Source organism: Varroa jacobsoni, unplaced genomic scaffold (assembly GCF_002532875.2).
Source record: "Varroa jacobsoni isolate VJ856 unplaced genomic scaffold, vjacob_1.0 scaffold_368, whole genome shotgun sequence".
NCBI classification, from domain to species: domain Eukaryota; kingdom Metazoa; phylum Arthropoda; class Arachnida; order Mesostigmata; family Varroidae; genus Varroa; species Varroa jacobsoni.
This window is the reverse complement of record NW_019213270.1, coordinates 45,523-65,075: the sequence shown is the minus strand read 5'-3', so window position 1 is coordinate 65,075 and position 19,553 is coordinate 45,523. Positions and strand designations below refer to the sequence as shown.

The 19,553-nt window shown below is 42.0% G+C and overlaps 1 protein-coding gene and 1 long non-coding RNA gene across 2 annotated transcripts in view; one reads left to right on the top strand and one right to left on the bottom strand.

Moving 5' to 3' along the window:
- The window catches only part of LOC111259800 (adenylate cyclase 1), a 99,022-nt gene extending 89,144 nt beyond the window's left edge, over positions 1-9,878 (bottom strand). Inside the window, exons 1-2 of the mRNA XM_022832042.2 lie at positions 7,432-9,878; positions 7,012-7,292 (exon numbers count right to left, since the gene is read on the bottom strand). The gene's annotated coding sequence lies outside the window, so the exon portion shown is untranslated. The remainder of the gene's footprint in view (positions 1-7,011; positions 7,293-7,431) is intronic.
- Positions 9,879-15,097: 5,219 nt separating this feature from the next.
- Positions 15,098-19,553, top strand: part of LOC147753579 (uncharacterized) — a 5,529-nt gene continuing 1,073 nt past the window's right edge. The window contains exons 1-2 of the long non-coding RNA XR_015310741.1: positions 15,098-15,391; positions 18,534-18,646. This is a non-coding gene — a long non-coding RNA (uncharacterized LOC147753579). The remainder of the gene's footprint in view (positions 15,392-18,533; positions 18,647-19,553) is intronic.

The following is a 19,553-nucleotide window of genomic DNA, read 5'->3' as shown; positions in this document are numbered from 1 at the left end:
TTACGATATGTTTTTCATACCAGAAAAAAAAAAAAAAAACTCGATAAAACCTCTTTTAGTTGATTTATTCATATGCAGGCCCGTCAAACTTTCTTTTGAAGTAGTTCTCACCTGCTGCAAGGAAAGTGGGACATCTAAAGTTGCGACATGGACAAGAACATCAAATAGTAAAAACATTAAACCCGATAGTAACCGCTTACGCATACACTCGCGAACAAATCGCCTCTGTATATCCCTAGACGCGTTGCAAATTAAAAAAAAATATATATATATATATATATATATATGTATATATATATATAGCACAATTGGCAGTCTCGTCTAACTTTTAGCAGGACACAATTTCATTTCCGAAGTTGATGTTTCGCATTTAAGCAATGGGCTCTTCAAAATCATAGATTTTTCATAATTGCATAAATAACAGTCTCCGTGTTTCGATATTATCGCATAAGTAGCATTACTGTCTTTTATATGTTAAAATTCAATAAGCGATGTTGGAACACGAAGGAATAGCCCAAACAATGCTTTGAAGGTTTTGTTATATTTTTAATTAGGCCCAGAGTGACAGACTTATAACATTCATCTCTCGACTCGCCGTATTATAATCATCAACATGTACATCTATCCTACTATTAAATGCCAGTCTCGTTCCTCCGCTGGCGTCGCGTATTCGGCACTTAATAAGATCCACTAGCAAGAAAATAAAAGCAGATTATTTGGCTCGGTCAGACGGCTGTTATGGTGTTTTTTGGTGCACTAAGTGAAATTTTATTGACTACATCCAAACAAAACAGTTAGTTTAGGAGCAAAAAGCAAATGCACACCTTTATTAACAATAATTAATAAGTAAGCCTTCTATAAACGGCACGCTCACTAGAAGAATGGCAAATCTGAAGTCTGTACAGTTAACCCTGGGCCATGACTATTGATCGTCGCCTGACCATTAATATTTCAATTTCGATTCTATTATTCTGCTCAAGGATCTCAGCGGAAACAGGATGACACCCATCCAGCAGCTGCTAGTCCTGTTCAGTTCAGACACACGGAGGTGATTTACTGAAGTCTAAAGAGAGTACTGTGAGGCTACTACCGTTGATTCCGACAACAATTATCTGTTACGTCACTCTTACGGCCTTAACATTATGAGCAAGAACAAAAATGGTCATATTTGCTCCGTAAATGGAACGGCAGTACACGGCCAATGTATGTTACGCACAGATCATCGCAAGTACTACTTTGCTTTTACCTTTGCCGAATGTCCGCTATGCCAAAGCACCCCAACACGTACATGTATATAGAGATACACGTGTGCATCTGTTTCAAATGTATGTATTCAAAAGTTGAGAGGCGATATCCCCCGAATCATCGAACCGCAGAACGTTTCCGAAAGCGTGATAACGTTTAATTCCTTCTGTTTCGACGAGACATACGCATCTGGGTAGCAACCAGTGCTAGCAAATACGGTACAAGAACAACCATTACATAAATAGCGAACAGGGAGAAAGAGGGAGATCTGAATTTCCTATAGAAAACAGCCGCCACGCACGTGACAGCAGAGCCACATTGTTGAATCGTATTAGTACGGCAGTACGGATTCAATCAGCGTACGACGGAGCCTTGATCAAGAAGTGATGCCAGCAGAACGCTACAGTAGGACGTTTATTGATCGAATTGTGAAATCGATAAATAACTTCTGCCGGCAGAAGGCCTCTACAGTCGTCAGAAGCAGAAGCAACGGTAGAGGAAAACGCACGCCGTAAGGAAACTGTCGCTGTTGTATACAGTTTCTATAGCAATCGACTGATTTAGCGCTTATCCGTCAAACACGATGACGGCTACTCCCGTTCTTCATGCCTATATGCACATGCCAACAGCAGCAATGGCAACACTGGCGACTGATGCTCTTTACTTGTTCGTTTTTTTTTTTCTTTTTCTTTTATGAAGGATCAACAACGCGCCATAACATTGAACCCCGCGTCGTTCCACGCGGGACCGACAGGCGGCAGCAGTGGAACATATGGCTATAGTACGTCCATACCGACAATACCTGTACTACAGCTTTTTCGAGACTTCAGACTCTTAACAAGCGTTTTTTTTTCATTTAAAAATTGTAGAATTATAAATGGGTAGTAACGTATCCGGTCGTCGAGGAACGCCGAAGGAGCATATATTCAATGTGTTGGTTGGGACTGTTGCACGAATAGGTAAAAACCACGACGCCAGCAACGCTAATACAGACCGTACCATTTGACAGTAGAACGCTATCGTCAGCTACAAATGGAGCACCAACAAAAAGCACGCTGAACGCGGGTGGCAGCTACGATACGGAGTGATGCTACGAGGTCCCGTACCTACTACGAGTTACCGATTTCGACCCAGCAAAGAGATAATAAACACGTAGGTAGGGCAAACTGGCCGACTGAAAACAGTGACACTGGTCACGTACTACACACAGACGTACGGTGCATTATGTGAACGTCATAGCGACTCGCATCATGGTTGGTCTTATTCATGAAATAATGTACCAGAAGTTGTTGCAAGGCAGTAGAAGGTAATAACAACGATGACGACGGCTAATCGGTGCTTCAGCCTTTAATGACATAGAGTTTACGCACTAGGAAAGGTTAGAGGCACTGGGTGAGGAACTGACAAAGTAAAATAAATAGTATTGAGGTACTGTGAATCGTGGCAAGTGAATGGTCTATGACGCGCGCACATTACCCAATAAATGTGTTGTGCTTTTGTGTCCACTACCGCCTTGGGCACTCGCGTCAGACGGCTTGTTCTTAACGCCAAACGGACTGTGCTTACGACTGGATTCGGAACTAAATTATCAGGTATCCTTCAGGTCAACGGGGGCTACGCGTTATTCACTCTGATGTAAACTGGTGACGAGTATAGAGTATTTCTGAGATATAAAAGTGTCAACATCTTTTGTTAGTCAGTGTTGCTCGGCTCTGCGTGCATACAAGCTACGACACCGGAAGAGTCGATTACCTACAAAATTCTATTAGTTTGTATTAGAATAAATGTCGGTTCATTGTAGGGATCTTTGCAAGACATCGCATTGTTCTAACATATCGAAGACATCATTTCGACAGGTAAAAATTCGTAGATTAGGCAGCCACGTTCTTGGCACACATGTCCATTACCCCTCTTTTAACTTACTCACAACAAGTGAACCGCGCAGCATGGTAAAGTCACATATACGCCACTATCAAAAATCACAATCAAGAGTGTGAAAACGCATTTGAAGATCAAGCAGAACGTACACCTATATGACGATTCACGCCTCTTCCGATCTTGACCCAAACATCTAAACAGCGACAATGGCGTGGAAGCTCGTAGTATAGCTAGATGCCATCTTCCCTCCTGGACGTCAGAATCTTTCCAGACAACGAATGATGTCAGTGCATAAAAGACTATGTGAGCCGCCACTCCTAGGACAAGTGTTGGCCATGCCCGAAACCATACCGGCCATAAACCATAACGTCTAATTACGGGCGAGTTAGCACAGATGGAGGAACAGATTGAGATCAGACGTTTCAAAGAATAAAATGCAGAATACGACTCCGTTGCTGTGGACCGCATTCGCAATAGCGTAACGACAGTGCTAACTCCTGCAATGAATCAACGTCAAATTGACGTAACCAAGCGGGCCTTACTGTTGATCTGAGGAACGAATACATCTGGGTGATGTTATTGCTACTCGATATAAGACTTGAGTGAAAATACAATACGTCACATAGAGCTTTGATCAAATCGCGCACCCATAATCACTATGGGTCTAAAAACATCTATTCCACTTGTTCTTCTGCCGAGGAAGAACCAATGTTCATTCTTTAACACAGAATAAATCGCTTAGTAACGTTATGTCCTGCGCTGAAAAAAAGATCTAATTATTGTAGCACTGAAATCGCTTTGTGAAGTTGTAGATTCTGGTACGGTCTCCTAACCAGAAAAAAATAAAGATCACAGCAACAATATAGTTTAGTTAGTTATTATTACTAATAAATATGTCCAGCGCACATAATCTGATCGAATGAATCAGTCATCTAGCGAGCATAAACCCAAACGTGAAAGAAATCAACTTTGACTAGCGAGCAAGCGTGGGCCTCACCATTGGGGCTCTATGTGTAACTGCCTCGTGTCAAATGCGTTCTCGACGAGCTACCAGCCTCCGCTGCTCGCTAAATAGAGGACCCATCGTATGTTCATCAAAGAAAATCCTTAAAGGAGCCAGTGTACGAAAAGCCAGACAAGCAACAGCGGCTCGTTTGCTTTCAGTCGTCGCTGGAGAGTCTCTATGTTTGCATCATTCTATGGCGGAGCGCTGTAGAGTTAGTCAGCCATCGACATCAACATCAACGTCGAAATAATTGAAACGGCAAGTTTGGAGATCGTATCTAGGTTCTCTAACCCGTTTTCCATTTTCGATCTTTCGCCCAATCTGCTATCAGAACAGATTCCATGGAATTCATTTCTCCCTACATATATATAGTTGATAACTGTTCCAGCTAAGCTGAGCTGGCGTCCCGTTGGTGGAGTCCGTCGTTCTTGAGTTAGCATCTAGTCTTTCGTATAAGTACATATTCAATGTTCGTATAAGCCTAATCGGCCTTGTGCTGTGCCTTTCAGCGTTCATTTATTCTGTGTCAGAGTGTGCGCCAAGGAACGAAACGGTGCACAAGTCTTTGCCCAGTCTCGCTGATATAATCATACAGCCTCGATTGGCTCAATTGAACACCCCGGCTATTAATAGTGGTGACACGTAACTGTTTTGATTGAGAAATAGAATATGGCTCAGTTTCTCATACCTGTACTAAGTTGTATAAGGTACCTATCTACCCTGGCAGAAGGACTGCAGTCTTCACTCCTACAACCAAACTTAATATTCTGTTAAATACTGCTAGTGACCCCCAGATTTTTGTAAATTAAGCACAAGTTTTAGATGTTGAAAATGGCATTTTGTCGTACTTTTGCTTCATAATCGCATGGATGCGTCTTGAAATGCCTAGAAAAACATTAATTGAGACCATCTTCCTTTCGGCAAGCTTCACGTACACGTACAAGCAGAGGGAAACTATTGACATTCAAATGTTTCGGGTCCGCTTTCAGGTTTGTGAAATGGTAAAGTCGACCAGCATAAGTGGAAATGATTATTGAATTGAATGCTTGAATTTGAAAGGACGACTTTCCTAGGGCACCACGACGAGTGGTGATACATATTTGGCCCAATTCGTCCTTATTTTCTATCAATAAGTATTTTTATACGGCTTGTTTGATTGACACTTGTTCGTTCAATTCAACGGAGGCTGGTAAACTTGTGTGTTTAAAAGCATGCTGCTAGAACGTTTTTACGTATAGGATTTTAATAATGCCTCCTTTACGACTGATTGATGCTTTCTAGATCTTCTTTATGTCAGTAACGGGTGCATGATATTGTTTGTTATAGGGCAGACTGGTGCATCATTCCACCTCATAACAAAAAACACGAAGTTATACCTCTTTTGGAGGATTATTTCGGGTCAGACAAGACCGGATACATTTTTTTCTAGTTCACAAGATAGCAAAAACTCAGATTGAAAGCATCATGATTTCCAAGTTGAGTTTATATATTATTATTATTACTGACTATTACATTAATTGCGGTTCTGCTCCGGCAATTTGACAACATGACAGAGAGGCTAAGGGCATGTGACACACGGTGCTTCGGGTCTTGAAGTTTCTTGAAGTGAATCGATCATTAAACGCATAAACATAGCCTCACCCCACTAATAGTGTCAAGCTGTCCCAAGGTCAAATCCCAAACTTGCTAAGTATTTCTTCCATGTTTCACATGGAAATCGAAACGTGCTGTTTTTTGCACAAGGGTATCTATGGTTGATACCCTTATTTCAATAGGATCTCATTAAAAGTCAATAATGCAAGCGATAAATATAGCGTAATTGTAAAGAAACAATGTAAACCCCTGACTGGGTCAGAGAAACGATGATTCGACCAAATAAAGAGCGGAGGCGCATGCTAACCATACATTTGTTCTTTGGATTTACCGACAGCAAAAAAAAAATTATTTCAACATGTTGGTGATGGTCAATTAGAGTAACCCTCCAATACCTAGTAAACAACCGGATATCATAATCAATATTGATGGCCTCGCATAAAAGTTGTTCTGACTGAGCCTTTTAATAACGTATGTCTCGGAGGCTGAATTACAGCTTCAAGTGAAATTCACGCCGCTGTCTATTAATGGAACAAAGTTCATATTGCCTCCACCTACGGATGGAAAGCGTTTAAAGATCAGGAGTACGTTAATTTCTTTTGTCGCGAAACAACAAAGAGTCGATCGAAAAGAAACCGAGGCGGAGTCCGTTCCTGCCCTTTTTTCCTAGAGTCTTTTGTACGCAGGTCAAAAGAAAGACATTTTTTCTATGAAAAGAAACACTGTGTGCTTGCATTCAACTTAAGTAATGTGCGTGCCGTTATTATTGTTGCTTAAGCTTTGCTCTAAAAACTGAAGTGGCTGGTGACTTCTACCGCAGGGTCCGAGAAGGCGGACATTGAACGATTCAAATGTTGTATATAAAAAGAAACTGTGTATTAACATAGGGAAAATAGGGTTTTGGTTATGAGTCGAATTCAAGTGACCGTCCAGAACAGTGTCCTTCAGGTCTACAGTTTTCGAGCAACGTTGTATACGAAAACCATTCTAGCAAAGAAAAAAGTGTGGCACATAAGAAGAACTATAGGCCATTAATTTTGCCTAGCTGAACCCATAGCCACGTCATTATTTACGCAAGCAAAAGTTCCGCCAGGTCGTTCTCATTTATCTCTATATAAGACAATAACGTTCTACGGCCTCTTATATCCATGTCAAAAATTCTAATGTACGCAAACGCTTCCAGTTCGAGACGAACGATTTATGCTTTGTGCCTATTGACAAGGACTGTACCTATTTACCTAATGTGAAAAAGACAAAGCGGGGGAATCACGGTTTGCGATCAAACTTACACATTTTACTGGGTTTACTCGTCCTTTTTTGCTTGCCGAGCGACGCCGCTTCGGCTAATGCTGGCCTGGGGAAAATATCACTAGAAGCAGGCAACGGCTCACAGACACGCACGTCGTCGTCGTCGTCCTTTCTATTATTCTCGTCGTATGGAGTATTCCAAAAAGTCACAAAACACAACGACAACACTGATACCAAACGTTGAAGAGAACAAAAGATGATCAATATCGGCCAAGTGCCACCTCATGCCATCATTAAATCGTTGCACAGCATGTAGATTTAACTGTAACACCCATCATAATAGTCGTCGTAACAACATAAATAACGTTAACAAATGCGACGATCATGTCTTTTGGCAATAATGGCTGTTTCTTCAAGCAGTAGCATACCGCTGATTGAAATTCAGAGCTGAGCTATTGTACCTTCGAGCAGAATTTCTTTGTTGGAAATCTTGTCATGACAAGCGGACTACGATCCTATGGCTTTTATACGAACGACAGAATCAGACATTGTTGTTTGTCGGGAAAACTTCTTTTTGCAAAAAGAACACCTTTGATGGTAGCAACGCGACGGCAAGACGAAGTTTTATCAGATAATGATAACCACACACTAAGACGGTCGTCCGTGTTGAATTGTCCTTGTAACGTAGTGTTTTGCCGTGCCGACATTAACTATAACAGCCCAAATGCGTTTTTGCGTAGTCGTGGCACACGATTGTAATTACACGTCAAACATTATGAGGACACTGCTCATTCGATGACGGAGCATTTGACGACCGGTATTGTAGCAATAACTTTTCTAGCCACGTTCGTAAACGCCAGTCTGTTTAAGAATTGTTAAACGGTTCGATCTAGATGAACTGTTGACAGCGGTTCAGAGACTTCGGCTTTGTAAACCTAGCTTATCGCGTTCAACAGTGATAAGACAACGTTGGCGAGGCGCAATAACGTGCGCCTTATTGTGACGTAGTTACCATCAAACTTCAGTACTTCAACCTCAATACTCGAACTCGACTGTGCTGTCGAATGTCCTTTTTTTCAATTAGCAACATTTACTCTTACTGATTGCCCTTTCTGTGCCTGTAAATGTGTAATTGCCCTCTTCCCTTTTTTTATTTATCAACCCGTCTTGATTTGACGAACGCTCCTTGTGCTGTTCTCTGTTGTTCTTTCTTTTAAGTAAGTTATCTTAGTTCGCCTTGTTCGCCTTATAGTGTATGTTTTTCACGATCCTATATAGATGTTGGCAAAGCTTTTTGATAAGCGGAAGCGGTGCTCAGGGTAAGGCAGCACCAGTAATCATAGGCAGGCGCCAATTATACTCACAGTTATCATTATTATTATCAGCATAGCACTTTTACACAACGGCACAACAGTAGACACACAGATGAGTCTACCACGGGCCACATAGAGAAAAGAAAATCACACCAACCACCCCAAATGCTCCAGCAGGTAGGCAGGCACTCGTAACACTCCTATCGTCTCTGCGCCTTTTCCCTAATGTGTCGCATTACATTATACCTACCAGCAGCGCCTCTGAAAAAGCAACATACGCCCAAACCTAGGAAGGCAAAGTGTAGTCGAATCGCAGAAGTCTTAAAACTAATCAGGTTTCATTGGGAGCAACGGTGGGCGGCAGCGTAGGGTGGCCGTGGAAAGACTGACCGTCCATGTCGTTCTCGTCTTAGCGCACCTCTGCGAAGTATATCTTAGTCACTCACTGCTCGTTACCAACGCTGTCATCAACATCCACTGTTACTGTTACCCAAAAAGGGGCACATTAGGACGAGAACGAAGCACGAATTCGGTCGACTTCACCACTCGATCCCAAGTACTCATTGCAATGCAGGCCTCCAACGTTGCAATAGTTACTACTCAGTCACTTTTCTTTTTGCTGTCAGCAACAGCACTGGCAAGCACAGATGTTACTGTCTTTGATGAGTAGTCCCCCAAGGATAACTTTTCTTCTAACTTCGTTCGGAACTTTTCTTCTAACTTGTTTTCCGAACTAACTCTCGTTTGAATAACAGAGACACAGACCTGTTGAGCACTGTTGTCCACTACTTTCGCTTGCCGCTGTTGTAGCCAACACGAATGCTGCTACTGCTGTTTAACTTTTTGTGAACTACTGAAAAGTTAGTTTAAATGTCCGATGAACTTTCTCTAGGAGTAGTTGAGCAGCGCAGACGAGTTAGGACAACTTGTACCAACCCGGCTAACGTGAATGACCAATGGCCTTCAGTGTGAGTCGCGTAGGTTACCGTTGGATGTTCACCCATCTATTCTAGGTAGACTTGTAGAGTAGTAAGAGCGAATGGTAAATAGCAGCCCGTCTTTCTTTGATGCTGCTACGCTTTGGAGCGGGAGTGAGTCGAGCCACAGCAGCTTCGGTCGTGCTGGTAGGAGTCTGCCTGCCTACGGGCCGGACCAACGCCCGCCACAACTCCGCCTGCTGCTGCTGCTGCTGCCGCCACCGCCGCCGCCGACACCGTTGGCGCCGACGAAAGGGGCCAGCGAATAGCAGGCGACTAAACGACGGAAAAACAAAGAGCCAGACAGATAGATGCACCAAGTCACCGACAAGCCACCGACAGACGACGTTCAGCCGGTCGACAGCTACAAGAAGCACGGCTGCTTCTGTTCTGTTTAGTAATACGCTATGGCCGGCGGGCTTCGCTGCTGCTTCTAGAACCAGATCGGTCGCCAGCTACTAGTCGCTAGTTGGTAATTGCCGGTAGCTAGCTAGCTAGCTAGCAGCAATAAACAGCAGCACAGGTGCTGGCCGTTTCGGCTGCCTGAATTCGGTTTGCCTCTTTCCGCCACCAGTCAGGACTACCTCGTCGGCCGGCTAACGGCCGCGGTAGCTGCTGCCGCGGTGAGGAGAGGAGGAAAGAATCGACTTACAGACAGACGGACAGAGAGACCCACACACGGCAAAGCCAGCCGGCGCTCGCTACTCACACAGTACGCGGTGCTCATCACGCGAGGTGGCGGACAGGAGAAAAGAGAACCGCAGCACAACACAGGGAGGAAGCGCGAATTCCGAGGCGGTGAGTGCAGATGCCACTCTCGGACAGGCGCGGCTGGGCAATGACGATGCTCGGCCGCTGCTATGAGCGTTGAAGGGACGAACTCGCCGCCTCCGCCGCCGTCAGCAACCGCTACGAGCACAAAACACGCTGAACGAGAAAGCACACTGCAAGATAGCGGGCAAACGAATGCGGAATGGAGGAGGACTGGAAGAACTGGCTTAACACATGGGAATAGGAACGCTAACAGCGACCCCTGGTAGGCAAAATCGACAACTTGCGCCAATGTTTTGACGCTTGAGCTGCCACTGTTGCTGGAGGGAGCACAGCCGGAAAGAAAATCTTTTGAAGAACGCTCACGGACTCTGTACACCGATACACACCAACACACACACACAGACACGCGCTCATACCGAATGGCACAAACGAGTGACGGCCACGAGGAGCCCCATGGAGAGGCGATCACACGCCTTGAAGTATATCAGGAGCACACAGTTGGTCGAAGAGCCAACGAAGGAGAGCTGTGAAGAAAGTCATGTCCCATTCTGATTCTGCCTTTCCCTTTACGTCGTACAGGATATCGTGAATAGCTAGCGGCCGCGACCACAAACGCGGCGACAACGCAAAACTACCTCTTGGTTTCCTTCAGACGGAAACGGGGCGTGGAAAAAGGGGCCTATTATTTGTTGCTGTTGACGGAGCGCTATCAGTGTGACAAACTTGTGATTGTAGAGGAAACGGTACCCTAACCCAGCGACAATGCTGGTCACATTATCTAACCACAATATATTCAGCCATGAAATTGGCATATGCCTACAGTATGCGAACAAATTTGAGGCAGGCATGGGGTAATATTACTAGAGAATTTTGTGATAGATTACTTTAGAACTATATTTTCTAGTAATCACGTGCATAATAGCGACATTGTGTAAAATATAAACTTATAAATAGTAGTTAGGGTCGAGCGTATAGAATCGTACGTTCATAAGCTTATCCATTGCCGATGTACTACCGAATTGAGATCGACGATATAAATCGGATGAACATATTCAGCATAAAAATCTCTCTACCTCGCTGTTATCTCGAAATTTCTTTACAGCTAGCAAGCTTTACGTCAGATACTGTCTTGTAACTTTCCAGTCATAGAAAGCCTTATATTATAAATTCTGTTTTGAAAAGGGCTCAACAGAAAGAGTCCAGTGTCGTTCAATTGCATGAACAGGGCAGTCATGGTACGAATGTCCTGCGAGAAATGATGCCTCCATCGAACTCAGCATTCAGTTGCCTCAGTGTCTTGAATAGGCCATTATAGGTAGCATCGTCTCGTAGAGGCCATATACCATCTAAAATTTGGGTTTCAAAATGTCTTCCAACGCGCCTTTGCAATAAAAACTATTGACACTTAAATTATAAGAGAATCTGCACCATGCACTTACGTTGACTCCACAAAATGAAATGCCACAAGAGTTTACGTACGACTACGTAAAGCAGTTTTGTTTACCCTCTAGTCTAGTTACGTAGGAATGCGAGAAAACGATGTTTTACATAGAGTTTAATATGCACAGCATTTTTGACTGTAGATGTTCGATAGCACATTCTGTATACAGATACATAACAACGAAAAATGTGGTATAACGTATCGCCAGATTGATGGTGATCGCTTATTTATTCAGACCGTAAAACGTTCAAACTTTGACGGCATACAAATCTTCAATACAAAATGATAATTGCATTACCGCCACCCTTCGGCCCATGTGGGAAACGTGAGACACTTCGTATGCTCTACAAACTATGCCTGGCGAGCCAACTGGATCGTATAAGGTCCAAAACCGACGTGTTTGCAGGGAACACGCCAGATGATGGCTTACGATAGCGCCAAATACTGCGATTGGTAAGAAATCGAGAACTTTAGAGTTACTACCTCATTCTCGGTCACCATATTAAGCACTGTTTTTCTGCGGACTGTCCATGGGTGCCCGAGGCGAAGTGTCTACCATACACATTCAACACGATATTGCCAAAAACTTCGGGTCTCAAAACAATTGAACAATTTTTTTAGAATAGGACTCAATACGCTTAGCCGTCCGACTCAAGTCCACGAAAACGACCGAACAGATAGGCACTGTCTATCTGTTCGGTCGTTTTCAACAGCGGAAACATTTGAATAAAGTTGGTTATCGGGGACGGATTATCCTATCAATACGTATCTTCCATACTAGCAAGAAAAAAAGAGTCTTCACAGATTCAGTGAAGCTATAAGCGCATTAAAAGTCGGCCATTTTTCTAATTCAGATGTATTCCTTTAGCAACATTTTTAGATATGAGCATGTGCTAAATCCAGTAAGACTCTAACTGCCCAGATAAAGTACGGTCGAGATAACTTACAAGCTGAAAGTCAACAATCTTCTGTACTGAGCGAATTAGGTATTCATAGATATCGCAGCCTCAGAAACTTTCCAAGCAACGAACGAAAAATATGTTTATTACAGACATTATGTTTTTTGAAGGTCACAGTTTTGTTGTCAGATTTGTTGAAATTGTCAAGGGCTGCATGAACCTGTAGAAAGGTTAACAAGGTACGGAAATTGCACTTTCTGCCTATTGACACTGTGTCACATACAATGAGCTGTGAAAAAAAGGCAACATAGAGCAACAACTGCCGTCGCCAGGTTCGCGAGCGATATTGCCTGTGCTATTACTACGCTATCTATATTGATCGATTCCAATGCTACAAAGGATGACGCCTTTGTCTGAGCATGTAAATGAGAAAATTGTATAATTAAACCAGCACTATTGTGTAGTGTCCGAGGATGCGGTAATACCCTAAATGAACTTAAGTGGTTCCCTCCAAAAGCTTACAGATGAAGCTATACAAAAATACAGCTTTTGGGATGTAATAGTATGCCTTGGAAGCATAAACATTGCCGATTTGTTTTTCTGAACGGCGAACAAATATGACCGTCCATAATTTTTATCGGCGTGTTAATAAAATGCATATCAAGCCTAGCTATGTATTTTCCAAATAAATAAAGATATGTTTCTGGCCTGTTAGCAAAAAGAAAAGAAAAAAAAAAATTGATTACGACAAAAAAGCGGTCCCAAAGGCAAATGTGATAAAACGGAAACAGTTAATACCTGTAAAGATAAATAATACAAGTGGATATCTTGAATGTAGCCAGATACTGTCATCTAGTTTCATACCTAGTTGTGGACGCGTAGAGCATTCTGAAGCCAACTCCTCATTACTGGCAAGCACTTAACAAGGCCTATCTACCTAAAATAGCGCGATTATCTCAGCAGAGCTACTGATGGAAGCTTTCAAGTACCCGCAATTCGCGTCTCCAAGTTGTCTATACGACCTTTCGATTTTAGGTGTTGTCCACGATACTTCTCTATCACCCTATAATGGTCAGATCTGCATACATTAAGGGAAAACGTGCAAAATCTATCAGTTCTTCAAGATTAATATATTGTTGCATGTACTGACGTAGCGTATGGGAAATGTTTTTTTATCTTCACATGAGCTTTTGTCTTAACTCTTCTTAAAAATTTCTAATTCCAAACGGAGTTTACTAGCAACTTGATTAATGTGTATGCCCAATCATGTGGCTCTAGGCCACAAATGTAGAAATATTTGAATGATACAACATTTTTGTATAATCCGCGCGATATAGAAGGTTTGCGTTATGTGAATACGTTTGGATGGGCGAAAAATATTATAAAAATGAATAGAAATTATCAACTGGGCCACTTTCCGTAAAGGGTCAGTGAATCACTAAGGCCTCGTTCTATAATAACGTATAAGACAGGCTAACACGCCTCACATCCAGTAGCTACCGTTTCGTTGATGCGATACAATTATAGACGTATTAAAGTTAGCAAGTTACTATTATCGCTAATTTTGAAATTGAGTTTAATAAATTTAAACTACACCTAGCATCCTTAGCAAAATCATATAGTTAAATCAAGTACTGTACATTATGGCAATACGCTCTCTTTGTTACGGAAACTTAACGGTAGTTAACGGCATCGATTTCTTAGTCATATAATTATATAGGTGATGTCGGACAGCGTTTCACGATAGAACAAAGCCCCATTGAGCCCTGGCCATATTTCTAAAATTGCTTCTTTGCTCAATTCTATCACCTCTTAGATACATTCACGATAGCTTAAAAATACACTGTATATTGTGCAATCCGGGTATTGTTCGAATTATATAAATAATTTAATTGTGCGTAAGATCATAGTGATACCTCTAGACCGGTGACCTAGAATCACGTATACACGCAACTGGTAACGGAATTTTGTTCGCGATAAGGTCCAAAATGGAGTGAGGACAAAGCTCAAAGCAAGACCCAATACAATCATAGAGATTACCTGTGACCATCCATGCTATGTCTGACCACTACTCTATAATACCTTGTGGGATATAGCCGTATTTAAAACCCTATGTAGTGATTATACAGACCACAATGTTTTCGGAGTGTTAATGCACATGTACTTTGCTTACGAGCGGAGAAAGCAGGCCGAAAAACGCCAGCCACACTCAAGCTAGCTTGCGGGCAAAAGCCAATGAGTATTTTTCTGTAACTAGGTGTTAATGGCTTAAATTGGTAATGTTGGGCAGACACTGTCGGTACTATGAGCCCTTGCATCCACTAAAACCGTTTCCCCTCTTGGACTTCAGTCTTTGTTGGCCTGGTAGCCATGGCTCGCGAGACGAAAGCAGACGTGATTGATGGCTACTGCACCAAATGCCCAGCATCGCGCTTTAAATTCCCTATGGGTCGGTGGCTTGAGAAAAGCCGAAAATTACGTGGCATAAATTATAACCTCTGTAAAAATCCGCGAGAAAATCTGCTGTGAATTAACGAATACTTTGCCTTTCCGAAGGGTGCCATTGGTAACACTGTGAACGCTGCGGTGTAGGAACGCGAAGTTTAGAATACCAAAAGTGGTTTCTAGTCGACTATATAACATGCTTAATAATTTGTCACTCTATAAAATGAAAAAAAAAAATAGTTTTTAATGTTTACAACATACTCTGTACAAGGCACATCTTCATTGCTAGTGACACAGCAGATTCATGAAGCATGGTATATCCTAAAAATCGCCGCTTGTACACAGAAACGTGTCGAACTGTTATCTGTGCGAAAACTGTAGTAATAAGAACCATTAGCTGTCGTCATTTGTTCACCATCCTACGGCCTATACCGTAAACGTTTTTTTCTCACTCGAAATGATTTACTCCTCTCATGTCCTTTACGGGCCTTTAGCAGCTTTACAGCGGCGCACTTTACGGAGACTACGCTCAACGGCCGATCCTCGTGGAAACACGACGCAAACAACAGCAGGTAGGAAATTAGCTAATGACAAGGCAAGCCATGCAATTGTGCTGAAATTTCGTTGCGAATCAGAGTTGCAGGTGAACTATAAAACAGCTTGATATATATATATATATATATATATATGTATGCAATAAAAGACAAAGTCATATCTATCATTTTCAAAAATGTCTATAATAATATAGGATTCACCAGACCGACCGCGGACTTCGTCTGGCACCTGTTTTGGGTCGACTGTTTTAGCTAATCTGATTCGTTCACTCAGGCTAACAAGACCTATAGGTCGAGTACACATTAAGAGCTAACCCGTTGCAGTTACCCTGCCCCAGCTCATCCGTTACCCTTCTGCAGATGCTTCTATAGCTTTTGCTTACCTATGATCGCCAGAAGGCTCAGCCAAGCGTACATTTGTCGCGTTCGGTACACTTTTACAGCGTGCTTACGGAATTTTCAGTGTTGACAATTCGATTTTGTTCCCAGAACGCGGGTGTAGATGGTAGGTCGACACGAATCGAGTCGACCTCCAGTCAAAGGTCCATGGCTATTGCAATCCATGAAGTCGGCTAATCCATTTGTAACTTATAGATTTTTCTATCTTTTTTTTATGAACAATAATTACACACACTATATAAAATTAATGATTAATATTTATTACGGAATATTATACGGTTTTAAAGGTTTATATCTTTTCTATAAAAAAACAATTAGTTAAAGAAACATTTTTAGGAAAATCAGCTTTAAATTTGCCGCCACAACTTTCCAAGTGACAGTCACTTTAAGTTCGCTCAAAAATCACTCGAAACACAGCAGAAAGGCTGATTTTATCAGCCTTTCTGCTGTGTTTTTCGTAATTTTCGCTTAAAAATATCGATTTCAAACATAGGTATTACATTTGCTGTCAGCTTGTCAAGACCCATCAAATGGTCTTAAGAACACTCCTCTTACATAGGGTACCATATTTTCGCTTTTCGAGTGGCACTTTCAAGCCAAAAATTAAGATTTAGGTATTGTACATGTATTGAATTTTCATTCGGCTCATCGACATCTATCGACTGCTTCCAGGAAATACTTTTTCTACATGGACATTCATGCAAATCAAATATTATGTCAGTGTTACCTAACTAAAAAGGGCCGTCACATTCGGATTTTGGCTTTTTTCATATATATATATATATATATATATATATATATATATATATATATCGATTTAAGCTCTACAAAGATAAATTACATTTGTACCTGCTTCGTAAAGATTTATCAGATGGTACGGTTGACGTCAGCAAAAAATGGCCAAAGTTTCCGCAGGAGGGCGCTGTTGAATTGATATGTTTGTGTATATTCTCCAAATGTGTGAAGCTAGGTTTTAAACAAACAAAGAAATGCATTGCTATGAGTGAAATCAAATCTGTTTATGTTAGTTTAAGATTCCAAGAAAATGCTAACTACAGGTTCAATGAAAAGCTCCTTGAAACGTGCCTTAAAATACCACGAAGCCTGCCTATCGTACGTGACTATCTAAACTAGAGAAAATCAAATGGGCATACTGCTCCCATTCATATTCTAACAATATATCGATGTTTCGGATTCGAAAGAACAGTGAACGTATAACGCTTACAGTACGTTTTTTTTCTAGATAGCCATTAATCATGCACGTTCCTTACCTGCTCGTTCCCGATAGCTGTTATTCACAAACCAGCTATACTGTTGTTTAACATAGGCAGATTTGAATAACCGCTCTCGTCCTGGTATTTTTGACACACGAGGTCTATTATGTACTTCCTTAAAAACATGGCGTAGACGTAACCGGCAAGTACCTTATGCGATGGTTTGGCCTTCTCACTCTTTGGTTAGTGTTTTTCTTAGTCAGTCAAAGTACGGTAGACAGGAGACCTAGACCTTATAAGATACCACTGTTGTGTGACATCCGAGTGGCTGCAATATAACGATACTATCAGCGACGGAACATTCGAAAAGAGACGTGACTTAAAGAGGGTGGATATCCGGTGGAAAACAGACTGGATAAGGCTTGAACAGGGCCCCGTCTGGTCACCAGTCAGCATTTGGCAACAGACTCCACCAGCGGAGATTGACTCTACGAGATTTTCTGGACTTGTGAACGATATCCCGTGGAAGAACTGCGACCGAGTCAGCCGTTTGCTCGGAGGCCAAATGTTTGGAATTTTACGTCCGATGTTGCCGTTAGGCATCCCTCAAACGGCCGGCTTCCAGAACGAAAGGAAGTGTGTCTGAGTTCGGATTCGAAGCTAGAACACCACCTGTCCCTATCATTAACAGGCAAACATTTACCTATAAGCTATTACGGGGACCTACTTGGATCCGATCGTTTACTCAGTGCGAGGATAGAGAACAAGCAGCCTATGCGTTGACTGAGCTTCGTTTCAGTGGACACTTGCCCATTTGTATTCTACGAATCACTATTTTCATTTTAAAAAGGGCATATGAAATGAGGAAGAGGGCGCAATAGTATAGCATATAATCTGACTGAATAGTATTATAGTTAGACACGAACAAAAGTGCCATTACAACGCATAATGACTTATTGCGGTTGCGCTACTAAGAATCAATATATTTATTCTGAGAGCCATGCGCCAGATCGAGATTATCAGGGCAACGAATAGGTTGAGCGGAACCGTTAGCACCAGTTCGGCTCAAGAATTTAATACTTACTAATACGGTATTCGTTGATAGCCTGTTGCAGATGTAAATAAATAGTCTAAAGGAGTAAAGTAAACGGATATTTTTATTATTGTCAATGTAATTTCGTTGAGGCAAATTTAAAAGAGGAAACGATACGGTTACTCAGTGCTCTTGCCCTCTTTGTCAAGACACTGCCGCGCAGTAAAAAGGTGCATACGCATTACACTCATCCGGACAGTAACTCTAATAAATGTTCCTGTTCATTTGTGACGATCGTCAAGCTTAATTTCGAAATGTGGTAGCGTAAAAATTGTCATCCGGGTAGACCTCACCCAGAAATCGAATCCAGCATTTCTCGTGCAACGATACCCGTAGAAAGCATATTATAGAAAAGATAATACGTGGCAAACAACTAATGCGAAGCCAAATGACAACAGTCAAGTCGAAGAACAATACATTGGAGTATCTCCATGTTTTCCTATTCCAATTGCAGGCCGGCACAAAAGAGCCGATTCGGATCAATTTTCTTCTGGGAAATAACTGCCAACTCAACCTACAGATGGAATAAACTTTCGTCGATTCTCGATATATCAGCTTCAAACTATGGTAAGTTGAGTTAGTTTATCGACGTAGAGAACGCAATACTTGGCGTTATACCTTCTCTCGCAGGTGACCATCTCTACAATCTGTTAAAGGCTCGAAACAAAATACAGGTTTTTTTTTTCCCTACATCCGACGCGGCCGCTAAATGTTTTTCATAGGACATACCCTTCTAGCTCACTAAGAGCAGAAGGTTCTACTTTTCAAGGGAGGCCCGTAGGAGAAGTCTGGTAGCGTCAGATATCATAAACCAGGTCCCCGTGGCGCGCCTATTCAACAAGGAATTGTGTGTTCACTAAACTTTTCCAATAACTTTAGCGTTTCGGATGCACAATGACAGGCGGCAGACATAAACCAAATTAACTCAGTGTAACTGCAACGAGATCCATTGGCAGATGAGTTAGAAAATGGTTCCAGTCTGTACCGTATTGCAGCATGGTTATACACGTAGTTCTGTTTGTTCGCTGGCCCAACTGGGTTGATATGCGTCTCATCATCTAAAAGTGGGATCGCTTTTCAACTTATGCGTGACGTAACGCTAGGACTGGAGGTTTTAGCTTGTGGATATACTAGCTGTTATATAGGCTGTGTTGGAAGCTCAAGGGGTTTGCGCAGTGCATATTATTTAGTACCGCACAATCGTCTTTATGATAGAGCTATAAGAGTTGGACACGTGATAGTTTTGATTCAAGTACGGACTTTCTTCGACCGTTTAAGGTCTGAAGCAATACATATAGAACTAGATATAAACACACCTAGATACATTTGGTATCTATATGCCCAAGTATATTGCAAAATGATGACTATAGCTCGAAATTTCGCCCACTTCACAGTCGACTTTAGTCTACTATAGCACGCTTACGCCCGCAAGCAAAATAAAACGTAGCTGTTCTGTAAAAATCTTAGGTAAAAT